General features: G+C 44.8%; 1 long non-coding RNA gene across 3 annotated transcripts in view; it reads right to left on the bottom strand.

The window, feature by feature from the left end:
• The window catches only part of LOC129688532 (uncharacterized), a 61266-nt gene that overhangs the window by 7792 nt on the left and 35964 nt on the right, over positions 1 to 17510 (bottom strand). For 2 of the 3 annotated variants that reach the window (XR_008721960.1, XR_008721959.1), the window contains exon 2: positions 7590 to 7722. The exons of the other annotated variant lie outside the window; for it this stretch is intronic. This is a non-coding gene — a long non-coding RNA (uncharacterized LOC129688532). The remainder of the gene's footprint in view (positions 1 to 7589; positions 7723 to 17510) is intronic. 3 annotated transcript variants of the gene reach the window in all.

Below are 17510 nucleotides of genomic sequence, written 5' to 3' on the forward strand. Positions count from 1 at the left end.
TATATATATATATATATATATATATATATATATATATATATATATATGAAAAAGAGCCTAAGGCGGGTTCTGAGCCCCGCCCTGCAGGTCAGGGCTGCGGTTGGGCTGGGGCTTGGGGGGAGAGCTAGGAGGGCCGCGGGTCTAGATGAAGAGTGGGCGGTCTGGCTTTTCGAGTAGCTCTTTGCACCCTAGAAAGCCACTTGGGGTTCGTTAACACGCGCTGCTCGGAGTCCTCCCCTCCCCCCGGGTCCAGGGAGTGGACGGCCTGAGAGGCTCCGAAACCACCGCAACCTTTTTGGAAACCTGGCTCTCTCCAGAGCGCTGTGCCCCCGAAACTGACACCCGCAAACACTCTCCCGGGGCCTGTTGAGCAGATGGAGTGGCAGGGCCAGGCGGGGCCTGTTGGTGAGACACGGGGACATTTGTCATGGGTGACCCAGCGCCTCGGCTTCAGAGCCCACGCCGGCGTGGGGAGGCCGGAGCTAATGTAATAAAGCGAGAGCGACAAGAGGAAAGGCCTCTCTCGCCCCCGGGGCCGCCACACGCTCACTCCGTTTTACTGTCAGGGCTGGTAGAGGCTGTGGCTTCATTTCATATTCCATTAATATTTACAGCAGCTATTGAATTTCCTATTACAAAGTTCACCGTACACAGTGCTAATATGAAATTTTAATAGTATTGTGCACATCATGAAAAGTCCCACCATTAAAAGGGGAGGGGGGTCTCAGGGAGAAGTTACCCTGAGAAGTTAGTTGCCGCTGAAAGCTTGAAATGTTCCCAAGTCGAGGGGGGAGGGGAGGAGGCTACTCATTTGCAACTATTATCCTAAAGATGCGAAGCAGTGGGCCTGTTATCAATATTGAAATCAAGAGAGGGAGGAAGTGACATGTAAAAAAAAAAAAAAAAAGCAGGCTGACTAAATTGAGTTTTCCAAGTTGTGTGTGCCGGGCTTTGCCCTCACTTTGAGAAAATGATTCTGTTCTTCTGTTCCGTGGGAAAGGAGTGAGGAACAAGCCAGGAGCTTTCCAGGTTGGGTCGGCTTCTAGCTGCTGGCAGTCCCTGGGGCTGCGCTAGGGCAGGCGTGCTGCCGCGGAGGAAAGCCCTACCTCCGTCAAATCCTGGGGCTGACTCAAGGTGAAAAGGAGTGGGGACCGGTGGGAGTGAGGCCGCACCAGAAAATGCTGCAGAAGGTGTGTGTGGGAGGGGAGATCCAGAGCCTGCAACCCCAGGTCAGGCCTGTTAACAGCATCCTGCTCCAATTCATAGCTCACCTGCTGGCACTCAGGGCCAGGTGGCAGAGCATGCCCCTCAGCTTGAGGGCGCTGAACAAAGGGGGGAGGAGGTAAATCCTCAAAGGCACCTACCTACTCCTCCCGCCCCCCCCATAATGACAACGACCTTTTCCTACAGCCGGTACCCAGAGTCACCGGCTGGCTTGTCAGTGACACAGGCTGCCCTGTCAGCCTTCCCATGTGAACTCTAAGAATATGCGACTCCCTAAGAGACTTATTCCCCTGAGTTTCTTTCTTCTAAAATACAATCTTCTCCTCCAGAGTGGACAGGTCGAAGGGAAGGAGTGAAAAGTTCTTCTATTTTCCTTTCTTTCTTTTTGGTTTGGGGGACAGGATAAAGTGCTGTGAGTGCTCTGCTCTGCGCCAAGCTTTCTCATCCCCTCCACCCGCCCTCACACCATCCCTTCTCACACTCCTCGGGGTGTGAATTAATGACAATACTCTGGGCACTACTGCAGTATCTTAATAGGCTGCTATTTCTTCGAGGAGAGGGCAATTTCTGACTCTTCAGGTTGCTTTACAGCTAAAGGAAGATGACAGTGACAGAAGGTAGAGACGGGTGACATGTTCCCCAGGAAGATCTGCCATTGACCACCCCCCTCCCATTTAAAATTATCAGGGTTATTACTCTTCCCCCATATTCTTGGTGAGTTTTGCGTGTGTTAAAGCCCCTGGATGTGTCCCACTTTGTCACATCCTCTGTGTGTGTTTTTAGAGAACATTTGAATGAAAGGCTCGATGCCAGGTATTGGTGACACAGGGGGTGGAATTTTCAGCCGTTCCACAAAGAGTTGGCCGCCTCTATTTGCATAAGGTCAGAATAGGGCTTGTGCTAGAACTTTAGCAGCATCTCTGTCTCTTAGCAACACTCTTGCACCCTTGGTCCCTGCATTAAATTGACTGGTCCCTTCCTTTTCTTCCTTTCATTGGGAGGCTTACAATAAAATGTCACCCTTCCAACCTGTGCCTGTCACCCAGTAGGTCATCTGTATCTCTCTCTCTCTCTCTCTCTCTCTCTCTCTCTCTCACACACACACACACACACACATACACACACACATTTTTTTTCTTTCCCTCCCCTTCTCCTCCCCCTCCCCTTCCTCCAATTAGAGACTGAGGGGATTCACTGGGTGAAATCCCAAAACTGTTTCATTTTATGGTGTTAATTAATATTAATACCACTTCTTCCTTTGTTATTAGTTTTAGAAATCCCTCATAAACAGGCAAGATAAGGGGTAAACTGCCAGCGCCTGTCAAACAATGGGTGTGGAGAGGGGCAATAAGGCAGATGGAGACACAGGGAGCAGGGTTTAGCTTAGTTTCCTCACCTATGCGGTTGGCAAAGGGTAGAGCGCGGCATGGAAACCGTGGAGGTGCTTGCACTGTGCCAGGCAGCCCTCTTGGCTCTGGGATGGGGACCAGTGACAGGATCCAGATGCTGATAGGTAGTGTTAATGTAGGGTCACGTCCAGACAATAGTATCCATCACTTGCCTCCTGGCTCTTCTGTCAGATAGAGTCATTTCTGACTACTCCATCACTCAGATTTAGGATAGATTCAATTATTACCTTTGCCTTGGCAACAAGATAGACAAATTTGTACCCAAAGGGCTAAGCAGTAATGGTAATAGTTCTTATTAGTCATTCTTATTATTAGCTTATTGTACACCGCTTTCTTGTTAATTTTGAAAGAACATCCTAGATAGTTGATTAATCCTTTCCTATTCGCTCCATCAACAGCTGCCTGGAAACAAAAATCCACAGGATAATGGTGGCTTAATTAGGTGTACACTACACACACACACACACACACACACACACACACACACACAGTTACTTTTGCCTCAATGCCTGAATGATTTCCGATGTTTTTTTTTAAATCGTTTTATCAGTTGTGCGAATTAAATACTCTCTGAAATCTCTACTTCTGACTTAGAAAATGTCTATGGACCATGCACCATAACACACGAAGTTTCTCACCCTTGGAAAAGTGCTTGTAACTGAATTAGAGTAGAAGTTGCATCTTAAAGAAGGGAGGTAGGAAGAGCCCCTGATATGGCTTTTGTTGTTAAAGCTAAGAATTTGTTAAAATAAACAGTTTTAAAATCCTAAGAAACTCTCTCTCTCTCTCTCTCTCTGAAGACACTGAAAGCTAGAGTGAAGATGCTGAACTTTCTTTGAATTCACCTCTTTCTCCTTGGACATAGAGAGTGACCCCCTTCTTAAAGGAGCAGTTAGTTTTCAGACATGTATTACTCATCCATTTGAGTGTCGAAATGGTAAGATATACCATTCCCTCATATTTTTACAACCTCTTACCTCTGCTTTCTCCTCTCCTCTTTGTGGCTTACATACCCTGTAATTCTTGTAATGCATTCCTGGGTAAATGCACAGGTAATGGGGTCTAAGCAATGCACCCAAGGTTAAAAGTCAGCCAGCAGCTCTTTAATAACCCGCATGTCATGTTTCTTCCACGATGTCAAGTTTGCTAAGGAAGATAGACAAGGGTGAGGGCAGCTACTTGAGTTTGTTATGCCAAGTCTCAGAAGGGAGGAAAACGGCAAAAACAAATGCCCTCCCCCAACTCTTTTACCAAAGGGAGTGAAACAGCCTTCAGCTTTCCTAGAGCGACTGATGTTCCCTTGCTGTCCGTTTTTCATGACCTCAGCAAGATGCTTGAAATTTTTGCAAAGGTTAGGATGTAGAGGGGAATCCTGGGATTTTCTCCGTTTTCATTGATTCCTCCTTAGAAATTCACCCTACTTCCTGCTTCCATCATACAATCCCCAGAGGCTATCTCTCAGCTCATCTTCTTCCCTCAGTAAGACCACCTAAGCAAGAGTAGCTGTTTGCCATGCTGGTTCTTACTTTGGCTCTGTCTAAGTGACCTTTCTTCAGTGGTGCTGCTTTTCAGAGCCATGCTGTGGACAGCTTCCACTGTCTTTGCCTTAAACTCCTCCTCCCCATTCTTCTTCTTTTTTTCTACAAGGGTCTAGGAAAAATTAAAGATGCATGTCTCTTTATTACAGTAATTTGTCCTTCCCAAAAACAGAGAAAGACATAGTGCTAGACACAGATGAGAAAATGAAAGCCCAGGGAACTTTAAAGCATCCTGAAGTTATATTCTGAAATATAAATTAAAACAAGATTCCAGACTGAAGGAGAGATGGGTGGGGGAGGAAGGAAATGGACAGACTTGAAGATTGAGTTTTACATTTACTTTTCCCAGATGCACACAGGGTCTGGGAGCACAACGCTCAACCTGGCTCACATTCTTCTCTGTGCCCTACTATACTTTCAGATATTTGAAGACACACATTTATGCAGAGCATGCCAAAGAAGTAATTTCGTTTACAACTGTCTTCTCCAAACCATTTCAAAACCAAAATATTGAAGGAACTTTTTAACAGGTTCTTTTAAAAAATGATTTCATATGCTACTTATTTAATGAAAAGAATGGTGTCATTTCACAGTGCTCACCCCAGGGGTGAGCAGATAGCCTTTTGGAGAACAAATATTCTGCATTTGTTTAATTCTGAAAAGATTTCTAACAAAATAATACAAGAGAAGGGAAATACAGTTTTCTGTTCATGGTCCAGTTAGTGCTAGTGGTACACCATGACAGAAGGAGAAATAGCTCCCATCACATTCATCTTACAACTTCGTTGTTAGTAAAAATTCTCTGTTTTGTGGGGTGTTTTCTCCCACACTCTTAGTTTTGTGGCTATTTAAGCTTAATGTCCATTTTTGCAACTGTTATTCAGCTCACAACGGGGGAACCAGGGGCACATTTCAGACTCAGCTCTAACGACATGAGCTTTCTCCTACTTTTTTCAGACACTGGAAGTTGGGGTCTGCTTATCATCTCAGGCAAGCGCTCCCAGAATGTAACAGGGTTCCAGAGAGAAGAATTAGTATTTACCCCAATCAGATACACTTTGACAAAATAATGATAATAATAATAATTCTGAAGGGGAAAGAAAAGAACATAAAATTTGGAGCGGAGCTGAGAAACAAGGTTGGAAGCGCTGAGTTGCTGCCTGGAGAGGAAGCTAAATGTCTCCAAGAGCTGCTCTGTTTGAAGCCACAACCTTTTAAAACCTCGGACTTTGTACAATCTCTCCAATGAAACAAGAACCCAAAAGCTTCTAGCTATGTTTTGTTTGTTTTCTACCAAGCAGGACACAGGAAGCAGGAAAGTTCGTGCCATAAGCTATGAATTTGCAATGTTTCTACTCTTTGCCTCAGTTATGGAATTGGACAAGACTGTTCACAATTTCACTTGCATGAATTTTTGAAAGGGAAGAGGAAGAGAGAACTGCAGTTTTGTTTTGTTTTGTTTTGTTTTTTCAGCCATTTGTACTGTGCCTCCAGTACAACTGTCAAAAGTCTTCCTAGGGCTGAGCTTGGGGGGCTGGAGGGTGGGTGACTAGCTTTGGCAATTACCAGCCCGGCCTTTCTTAGCAGGGGCTCTGGGGCCGAAGCTGGGATAAACATAGTTCACTTGTTGTATTCCCGGGCTTCGTCAAAAGTCCCTTGAGCCTTCCCCAGCCTTCTCCAACTGAGCTGCCATTCCTCAAGCCAACCTGACCCCTCCAAGCTCTCCATCCAGCCGGGGTGCTTACGTTCTGGTGGGGGTGCCCTGCTCTACAGTGCGCTTTAGGGCAGAGCAGGTTCTCTAGATCTGGACAGCTTCTCTTTTTTAAATTTATTTATTGTTTTCTTAATTACAGTTTATTCACTTTGTATCCGAGTTGTAGCCCCCTCCGTAGTCCCTTCCCAATCCCAGTTTCTGAGCAGCACTGCTTTTTTTCACTGGAGATGGGTGATGAAAGGCGTTTAAGGAACTGTTGGGGCGGGGTTGGGGAGGGGACGGTAGCAGAGAGAAGGACACTTTCCTCCGCCTAGCGAAATTATCAGTTCCGCCAAAAAAGATTCTAGTCGGCTGAGACTGCGGCCACCTTACTGTGTGGCAAGCCGGGGGGTGGGAGGGGGCGGGGAAAAAATACTAGCAGAAAGTTTGTCTCTGCTCTAGAGTCTTTTTTTCCCCGCTCCCTGGCTAACTTCGCGAGAAGAGGGAAGCTCGGAGGACCGGGGACGTGGGAGGAGGGGTGGAGTTGAGAATAACTCGAATAAAGTCTAGTAGAAGTTTGGAAAAGGCTAGACGTAGCAGCCTGGTCCTCTCAGAGCCCCAGGGAGAAAACAGACCGGGAGGGCAGACTCTCCCACCTGCCAATGAAAAACACAACAAAGTTGCGAATTTGGGGAGGGTCTAGGCCAGCTTTTCCCGGGACAATCAGCAGCGGCCGCGGCTACTGGGAGGGTGCTGGAGGAGGCCGTGGGCTCTGGGCATCGGTGTCTGGGCCATCGAAGCCTGGGGATGCGTCCTGCCCCTCCGCAGCGGGCAAGATCGCCCGCGCGGCTCCCACCCCGCCCAGCCCGCAGCCGCGACCCTGAGTCTTGCTCACACCTATCATTTGGAGCCATCTTCGCTCCGTCTTCCAAACATTCCGAGCGTTTTTTGATTCCGCTCGCCGCTCCTTCTTATTGAGTTCTCCGCGGTTCTCCCTGCGACTTGTCATAGCCTGTAATAAAATGCCCTTTCTGTCGGGAGTTAAAGTCCAGAGGGCAGCGGTTCTATTTGCAGCTGACAGCCGAGAAAAGGAGCCGCCGCGGCCTCGCTTTTGTCTGTCTGGGGCTTTAACTCCTGCAGGGCCAGCTACAGAGAACTAGCTGTTCCATAGCCCCTAACACTCTAGGAGGCCTCAGGTAGGGGGCTAGCATCCCTAGACACCCCGGGGCGGAGCCTCAGGCTTGGTCTATGCCCAGCCTCACCAAGGACCTGGGCTATGAGAAAGTTCTGGACCTGTAAGGCTACATACTACACTCTGTTGAGAAGCAGTCCTCAAATAAAAGGCCTTATCTCCACTTTACTATTTGGGCAAAGTGGGCTTGAGGAAGAGAAGCACAGAGTGGGGGCAGGGAGGGACGGAAAAAAGATTTTATGGTTCCTCCTAGGTCAATGTCCTAGGAGCTTTCCCCTGGATTAGCTATCAAGTTGCTTCCTCTGTTTCCACTATCCTATAATTCTCTCGGATCAAAATAAGAAGCACTGTGCATGGTTTTCTGCCCTCACTGCACGTGCAAAAAGGTAAGGTGGGTTCCCAACCACTGAGCTCGTATCCCCAGTTGGGGGTGTGTTCCACAAGACACTTGGTGTGATCCTGAAGCTGTCTTCCCGGCCTCACTGTTGACCAAAACTAATTGGATGTATTTAGGAAACTACACAGTTTCTTACCTGGCCAACCCCTCCAGAAGTCACTATAGAATATTCTAAGTAAGGGTGTTGGTGGTGCCTGAGTCTCCCAGAAATTGTGCCCCCGTGTCTTCAACACTTGGTGAGTCTAGGGAGTCCGTGGTTGCAATATCACCTGGGGGAGGGTAGAGGAGAATGAGGAATTCAGGTCAGTGAGGGCAGCTGACTGGGAAAGGGGAGTCAAACAAGGGCTCCTGAAACTACATTACTATCTTGTCTTTGGGATAAAGGATATGCTTGCTGGCCATGCCAGAAGACTGTGTCACCATGCCATGTGGCTCTCCTCCCTTTGTAGGTCTTCACTTCAACCCTACAACTCCTTTTCTCTGTTCCCAAAGGGAGAGGGGAGAGGTGTGAGACTGTCTTTGCCAACAGCCCATTCCCCCCCCCCCGCCCCCAGGGCTTTCTGGTTAGCCCTTATGCCTTATATACAGTATACATAAGCATATCTCTTACATACAGTGCACGTAAGATAGACTTAGAAACATCTCGCTTGGGTGTCCCCAAGGACATAAACACTGTCCCCATGTGCACATCTGAGTCCCCTGTGCCTCTCTCACTTCACACACTACCTTCTGCTAGCACTGGGAAGCTACTAAGGACTTGAAATCAATACTGTCAAAATCCAGGAAAGCTGAGAAATAGAGCAGCTCAACCCCGCAGATGATTTCCTTCTAGAAGATGGGAAACTTTGTGCCCTAGCCCGATAAGGCAGAGAAACTGAAACGATTCTGTTCGAGAGTCGGGTTCATACAATATTCCTACACAGAGAGCCTATTGTGTCCAGCTTGAAGAAAAGACATTTGAGAGTTCTACATAAGAAGCCACTGGTTAGATGTAATGGGGAGATACAGTAGAGAAAAGTTGCTATCTGGGAAAACTTAAGCAGGAGTGGCTTTTTAATCCCCTAAAGAAGAAGAAAAAAAAGTAAAATAGCCAAAGGAAAGGACACTTCACAGCTCTGTACTGCCTTGTCGGCGATAGTCCTCCCGCCTCTCTGTTTACATCTCAAGTTTGATCTGTGGCTCTCTAGCAAGGCTCTTGATGCAGACCAAAAGTGGGAGTTTGATATTTTTCTGCCAGCACCACCAGCTCTGTGAAGCTGACCAGTTCTGTCTTTTTCCATCCTCAGGAAGAGCCTGAATTTCTCCTCTCCTGCCCTAGGAAGCTAACTTTTACAGAAAGAACTGCTCATTTAAAAACACTAGTCAGAATACTCAGGTCAGATCTGAGGATCCAGACAATGATACCTTCATTTTCCCGGTTAGCTGTTGGATCCCGTTCAAAATGAAGCTATGTGGAGACACATGTAAAAGCCAGTAAATTTCCTGTCGCACAAAAGAAAATGATACTTTCTGCCTTCTGCCTGTTTCCACTCAAAAGTGAATAATGCCCCAGTTACCACCAGGCCTGACTTGATTTATCTTGGTTAATAGGATTAACGTGTCAGCCTCTCTCAAGAACTTCCAAGTGCATACCCAGAGTGTCACTGACTGGCTGGTGTCTTTTCTCCTCTGTGATGGGCAGAATGACGTACCTACAAGCAGAGGGCCTTTGTCCACTGGGAGCAAGCAGATTATCTGTCTCCAGTGAAATAAGGCGTGTTGTGGCCTCCTTTGCCAAGACTCAAAGCCAGAAGCCAGTCACTATAAAATAATTGTGTCACTACCTCAGCAGCACACTGTCCCTGCTTCATTTGTCTTTTGACTGTAATTGAATGGTTGAGGAGCAGAAACGTAGACAAATTCCAGCTGTATTGAGATCTGTTTCTTCCTCCACTACCTCGGCCCATCATTAGATACTTTCCCTCTCTGTGCAGGAGGTCAGAGTGTATAAATATAAATTGCATTTTGCATTACTTCTAGATGAGTGAAGCTGTCAAAGCAATAATATGAGCTTTCAGTCCCACATTCTACCACTTCTTTCCCATTTTTTGGCCAGGAGGTCATGTGCAAATTGAACGTGACAACCCAGAAGACATGTCCAACAGACTCGTATTGTTACCCAGCTCAGCTGCCTGGCTCATAACAACATTAAACCCACATTAGTCCCCAGCCTCTGCCAGGCAGGAGCTCCCAAAGGCAGGCACAGGCTGCCCTGAAAGTTCACTTCGGTAGTGACATGTCATCTGCAAGTCATTGGTAGCAGTGACTGAAATATTTGCCAGGAGGTAAGATTCGTGGGGATGTTTCCTCACAAAGACTGGGACAGTGTTTCATAATACAAAGGACAGAGAAAAAGGTAAAGTGTCAAAGAGGCCTCCAGTACCCAAAGCTCAAAGACATACACACACACACACACACACACATACACAGAGAGAGAGAGAGAGAGAGAAAGAGAGAGAGAGAGAGAGAGAGAGAGAGACTTGATAGTATGAGAAAGTATGCATATTTTTCCAGAATCCAATTGTAACGTGATCGGACATAATTTTTGTGCTATCTACACACGGAGAATGTCATCTTGAAAGCCACCTGAAAATACCTATTACCTTTATCCTCTCATTAGCAAGTCCTGATAATGAAATTCAATCCCATAACAAAGATGACTGCTTTAGCACTGTGTCCGTCCTAAAATGGTGACTCTTCCCAAACTGCACTGTACTGAAGGGATCTGAAAGTTTCAATTTTGAGGACATTGAGAGTCTTGGAGGCTCTGATCGGCAATTATCTGTCTGTGTGACCCATTCTTGTCTTGCCCATATTGCAGTTAAGGGAGAGCTGTTGTTCACAGACAGGGTGTTTGATGGTTTCTAGAAAATGAGTGGCTGTTTTCATTCCTGTTCCAAATGGACAGGTGTCGACATCAGAATTGGCAACCTGGTTGGCAGACTCAGAGAGCGGCCAATGGACAAATTGTTTACGCAGAATAAACCTCCATCTCTCCCACGATGACAGTGCATATGTGAGTATAGGAGGTAGGTAGGAAGGAGATACAGAGATGCTGGGGCAGAAAGATTGATACAGGTCCATGGATCATAAAGGAGCTGCAGCCCTTTGGTTCCAAGTGGTGCCATATGCAATGGCACTTCTCCTGGAGCTCATTGCCCTCTAAAGGCTCACATGAGAGTCCCTTCACCTTCCAAAGGATGCTCCTATCAATCTCAACCAATAAAATTAATCTAGCCAAAGGTTTGTGCAGACGTTGCTAAATGAGCAACCTTTCCACGCATCTTTTCTCTCTCAAAGGACATGTCCTCACTTTCAGTGAGTGAACTGGATGTGTTCAAATATTGAATATGAGAACATGGCTATTGAGGAAAATACCTGGCGGTACAGAATTCAAACAGGAAGATTCCCTTTGTCATGGGTGGATGTCATCACATACTACCTAAGGGTGACTTCTGAGTGTAAGGAAGCATCCATGTCTCTTATCATTTGTCGTGGTAATTCTTGCAAACTGATTGTGCTGAGTTTTGCTTCTTGGGTTAATATCCAGGAGTTGTACCGTATTATGCCATATGATGGTTGTGCATGAGGAAAACAATACTAGAGTTCCCCAAGTGTCCTAGCCAGTGTCCTAGCTTTCTTTTTTCTTTTCTTTTCTTCTTCCTTTGTTGTCCTTGTTGTTGTTGTTTTGCTTTGTTGTTTAGGATAAGGTACTGTGTAGCCCTCGGTAGTTTCAGACTCACTGTGCAGCTGAATCTGGGCTTGAACACCTGGTCTTCCTGCCCCCACAGGCTGAGTATCAAGATTAAAGGTATGTACCACCACACCCGGTTAATCAGATATCCTTTTGAAATTCATTTGTTTCACTGCCTGAGTGCTGTGTGTATGCACTACAGGTGTACAGGGGCCCATAGAGGCTTGAAGAGGGCACCCGATTTCCCTGGAACCAGAGCTCCAGATGGTCCTAAGCTACCATAGGAGTACTGGGAAAAACTCAGGTCCTCTGCAAGAGCTAACTGCTGAGCCATCTCTCCAGCCCCCTAATACACTCTTATCACACTATCATATAAATTGATGTTGTTTTAACTGGAAACATGTTGTTAACCATATTAGAAACCCCTTTGATCTGACTAGAAAAACGGAAGCAGCCATGTGTTGACACTAAAAACATCTGCACAAATTTCAGTCACCTTTTTTTTTTCTGAATTCCTACCAGTTTCTAATTACATTTATGTGTGCTGTGTGTGTGTGTGTGTGTGTGTGTGTGTGTGTGTGTGTGAGCGCGCGCGCACACACGTGATCAAGCAATAATGCATATGTACTTCAGAGAACAACTTGTAGGAGTTGGTTCTCTCCATACACCCACGTAGGTTTCCAGGGATCAAACACGGTGTTAGGCTCGGTCAGCAGCCCCTTGACACCCACCCCCAAACCATCTTGCCAGCACCTATCTATAGTTAGTAAGAATGTCTAGTCAGATACTATAGCACACACCTTTAATTCCAGCACCTGGGAGGCATAGACATGTGGATTTCTATGTGATCAAAGTAAGCCTCATCTATGTGGTACGTTTCATGCCAGCCAGAACTACGCAGAGAATCCCTGTCCCAAGAAAAAACACAAAAAAAGTATATTTATTCAATTTTTTTTAAAAAAAAAATTAATCTTTGAATCCTCTCCTTTATCCAAAGACTTTGTTGAGGCTAACTCCTATACTTTGTAAGACGTTCTCTACGGCCTTGAGTACACAGTTTAACTCTCTAACACAGTGCTTATTAATTTATACACTGATTCAAAGATTTTTGAAGTTTTGTTTTTCAGAAGCAGAGCAGCTTCCCACAGGCAAGTCCAGTTATCCTGACCACTCAAAACACTTCCTCTGTGAAATGGAAGTAAAAGTGCCCAAAACATTGTTAAAAACAAAGAAGTTAGATAAAGCATCCAGCGTGGTGAAGACACTGGGACTTGCTAGCCTGGCTCCAGATTCCACGAGAGACCCTGCGTCAAAAGAGTAAGGAAGATCACAATAGAGCAGAACATACAAGACCTCCCTTTAGCCTCCACATGACATGTGTACATATCAAACACGTGCATCGTACACACAGCTGCACACAGACTGCATGTCCTCTGCCGACCCTAAGATGTGTCTTGAATCTGAAGGAGACTGCAGGGAGTCAGTGTATAGTATTCACTCTCTGAAATTGCTGATATTCACTTTTAGAGACTAGACAAAAACTTGAGGTGCACTTTGAAAGACAAACTGTAGCATCCTTTACAGACTCACACTGAAGGGATGCTGAAACCAGCCGCTTCCAGCACCTGCTAAAATTTACATCATCTGGAAAGATCCCAGCACTGCTGGTTCTTTGAGAACTTCACATTGAACCAAAAATTCAATTTTGTGGGGAACTTTCCAGGAAGCTCCATATATCCTAAACAGAATTTCATGTTGATAATAACACTCCACAGATTAGTTAACTTCCTTGTATATCAAAGATCATGTTTGTACTCTGCTATGGTTTGGGTATGTGCCTTTGAAGGTTTGGTGGCAGCTTGCTGTGAAGTTGAGAGGTTCCCCAGTACCAACGGGAGAAAGTCTGGCCAGGCTGATTGCAGTTTTGTGTTTAAAACCAAACATCCATTTAACTGCATAGGTCAAAGCCAAATTGTTCAAATAAGTATCAGTTGAATCAAATGTGTGTATGTTTCTGTTTTTTGTCTCTGTCTGTCTGTGCCTGTGCCTGTGTCTGTATGTATTTGTCTATGTATGTATGTGTGGTGTGTGTGTGTGTCTGTCTGTCTTTGTCTGTGTCTATGCCAACATTGCCCAGTGATATTTAAAACCTCTGCTATATTAGTTCAACAATAAACCAAAAGGAATTGATCATTTTTCCTGAGCAGGAGTGTTGCATTCTGTGAGAGAAAATTGGATTCAGGGAACATTAACATGTAGGCAAAGAGAAGTAACTCCCCTTTCCAGTCACCACTCAAGACCCCAACAGCCAAGTGCCTGGCATTTGCCTGTCAGCTGCTTTTCTGACCATAGGGAGCAGCCTATATGACAGGAACACAGATGGACACCCTGAATGATTAATGTGTCTACCAGAACTGGTAGATGGGATGCAGAAAATGGTGGCAGATATGAACTAGTCTCTTTGTGTAGTGCACCTTCCAAGGTTGAGAAGAATCAGGCAATATTCCAGCTCTGTCCTTTGCTAGAAAATCTGATGGCTACTTTCCTTTTCAAGACCCAGATGCCAAGATCTGGCTTTTCACCGGAAGCTGTACCAGCCTCTCTCCTGAGCCATCACAATTGTTTTCATTCTCTCTCTCTCTCTGCCTCCCTCCCTTTATCCTTCTCTCTTTCTCTCCCTCTCTCCCTTTTTTACTTTCCTTCCCTCCTTTCCTCCTTCCCTCCCTCCTTCCTCTTTTCCTCTCTCTCTTTGTTCTTTCCTCTCCCTCTTGCTCCGGGAGATGATGTGCCCTTCATTTATGCCCCTCTTCTCAAACACAGTCTCAATTTGGTGACCTCTCAATGCAAACTAAACACCCAGAGCCAGCAGTCCAAGGTGAAGAACAAAGGGAAATATGTGGTGCTGTGAAGGGTAGGGGGAGACAGCATGAAGATGGGGAAGGACCCTGACCTGTTTGAGAACACTCATCACTCCCTAACCAAGTGGGTCATTCCTTTGCAAGGCGTTCCTAATGTAGCAGGGACACAGGACGTCAGTAGTTCACCATTAAAAATGGGTCCCACATGAGAGCACAGCCTCAGGGTCATGCCCCAAGTTGGGAGTTCTTTCTTTTGTAGTGGTTTGCTTTGTTTTGTTTGGGTTCTGGATATTGAACTCAGGACCTTACACATGCTAATCATGTTTTCTACCACCGAACCACACCCCCAGCCACATGGCTTTAATATTTTTAGTGTACTGTGGATATGTAATAGAGACACTTACTTTTAAAAACTGATTTGTTTTGAATAAGCGGTAGAAATATGGAAAAGGTAGAAAGGAGAGGAAAAAATTTTGCTGGTCCTACCTCTTCAACACCCCTCATGCTTACCAATATTTTCTTTTAAAAAAATTTAATGAAGACTGTATGTGCTTAGCATGTGTGAGATCTTTGTCTTCATCCCAGTGTGTGTGTGTGTGTGTGTGTGTGTGTGTGTGTGTGTGTGTGTGTGTAATAGTTTTAGGTAGACAGAAGGCTTGAATGGGAAGTATAGAGAGGTCATATATATATATCCCCTACAGCTTCTCTTAATATGTATACTTTGCTTTGGTATAACACTTGTTTAAAATGGTAACATCATGATATCTGAGTGTGTTTGTGTCACAAAATTTAAACATTATTTCAAACTGGTTATAGCAAAATATACAATTACTGTAACTCAGTGTAATTGTAACCATTTTTCATTTAAGTTCATTTTCAATACATAGTCAATATGTATTGTACACACAAGAATTTACAAATTATTTTAGTTCAGAAGTTCTAAAGCGTTAGAAACTATGTATCACATGAAATTTCAGATATTTTCTGTATGGCTTTGTGGTTTGAATAGGAATGTTCCCCATAGACTCACATGTTTGAATGCTTGCCTCATAGGATGGCACTATTAGGAGGTGTGGCTTTGTTGGAGGAAGTTTGTCACTGTGGGGGCTTTGAGGTCTCAGATGCTTAAACCCAGACTCAGTAACTCACAGTTCTTTTGTTGTTGTTGTTGTTACCTACAATTAAGTTCTTAGAAATCCCAACTCCTTCTCCAGCATTATGTCTGCCTGCACACTATCATGCTTCCCACCGTGATGACAATGGACTAAACCTCTGAACTATAAGCCAGCCCCAATTAAATGGTGTTCTTTATAAAAGTTGCTGTGGTCATGATGTCTCTTCACAGTAACAGAAACCTTAACTAAGACAGACATGATACATTATTGTTTAGATTTTTTTCTTTTCTTTTTTCTTTTCTCTTTTTTCTTTTTTATTTGTTGTTGTTGTTGTTGTTTGGGTTTTGGTTTTTTTGAGACATGTTTTTTTCTGTGTAACCCTGGCTGTCCTGGGACTCTCTTTGCAGACCTGCTTACCTCTGCCTCACAAGTGCTGGGCTTAAAAGGGTGTGTCAACTTCCCCTGGCAAGAAATTTCTTTAGCTTACATTTGGGTTCGCTGTTGGTGTGGGATAGTCTACAGGTTTTCACAAGGCTACAGTGACATGGATGTGACATTACTGTAACATAAGCTGTTCTTCCATCCTTCTCCATATCCTAAATTCTCTGCCTGTTTACTCCTCTCTCCCCTCAACCCATGGAATGACTGATATTTTTTCTGTCTAAAGTTTTTGCCTTTTTGTCTTACATTATGAACTTTCCAGTTGGCTTTTTTCACTTGGCATCATACCTTTAAATATCCTACTGATGTGCCTACTGATGTCTTGATGGCTCATTTCTTTCATTGATGAATAGCATTCCTTCCTCTAGATTGACACAGTTTATCCACTCACCTGCTTAAACACATTTTAGGTGCATCCAAGTTTTGGCAATTAGGAACAACGTTACAGTTTTAGTTACTTCTCTAGTCATTTTGGCAAAACACATGAGAAAAAGTAAGTCCTGGTGGCAGGATTTATTCTGGCTCAGGGTTTCTGAGTGTTCAGTTCAGTGTGGTGAGGATGGAAATCTGCAACAGCCCCCCTCACTCTGTTAGAGCTCACGTTGGAGCCTGTTTCTACCACGGTGGATCAGGAAGCAGAGGCCTACTTTAGGCCTACTTCCACCAGATAGGCCTCACCTTTTGGAATAGGCTCCATACCACCCCATCCCAAGACTGCACCACTCTCCGGGGGACAAGAATTTGAGCCATGGGCCTACGGGACACAGTTCAGATTTAAACCACAACAGTTAACGATAAGCCATGCGAGCACAGAGTTTTCCAGGAAGTGTAAGTTTTCAAGTTCTTGTGGCAAATGGCGAGGATGTGACGGCCAGATCGGGTGGGGATAGTATGCTCAGTTATGCCTTCTGATCCAGCATCCTTTGGGTGCTTTAAGGAAACAGAGCAGCACAGCAGGCATTTTCCGAAAGTGGAGAAGCAGATCCTACCAACAGCTTCCCAAACACCGAGGCAAGGGCTGTCTGCATTTGGAGGAACACAGGATCACTTAAGAGAGTGACTTGATTGGCTACAGGACTTCTCCCTTAGCTTTGGGACTGACTTACTCTGTGACCTCTGGGGAGTTATAAAGCTTTCCATGTTAGGTTTTCTTAGCTGCAATTAAACTCGCTCATAGTGACCAAACACTAGGATCCCGTGTCATCTAAGAAGTTTCATACAGATCTTAGCCCAGCACTTGATATAGGTCAAGTGCTTAGTAACTGTTTCTCATTTTAGAAACTTATTACTACATATTCTTCTCCCACCAAGTAGCCAACACATCTCTTAGGAATAAATTTGTATGGCAGTACACTCAGAAACACCAAAGACAGAATAATTAAGTAAGTTGGTGAATTCTGATGAGAAAAATCAAAGTACAAGGCAAGAAAAAAAAAAAAATATATATATATATATAAATGGTTAGATAATTAAATGAATACATGAATGAAAAGAAGCAAGAATGAGGAATGAAAGTCAAGTGAAATTGCTTCCTCCTTCTTCTTTCTTGTACTCTGAACCTTGCTTCTTACTTGTATCTTCTTGGCTCAGAATCCTCTGGGGCAAAGCCTAGATTACAAAATACCCTGTCTCTGGTGACCTGCCAAAGCCTGCTCTGAAAGCACCCAGGTTGCCTGGCATTACTGCATGTGAGGAGACTCCTTACCCTCAGGGCCTGAGTAAGGCTGGTGCCTTTTCTCTCCTCAGATACCTCTGCAGGCAGATGGGAGGAAAGGCATATCAGGCAATCTATGTGGTAATTTTTTAAATGTCTTTGGACAGTTCTTAAGTGATGACATAACGAAAGACACTAACAGTGAAAAATAAATACACAGCAACTGCAGCTTCTTGGGATTAGATTTGTATTGGAA

This window comes from Psammomys obesus, unplaced genomic scaffold (genome assembly GCF_907164565.1).
Source record: "Psammomys obesus unplaced genomic scaffold, mPsaObe1.curated_primary_1811, whole genome shotgun sequence".
Lineage (NCBI taxonomy): Eukaryota > Metazoa > Chordata > Mammalia > Rodentia > Muridae > Psammomys > Psammomys obesus.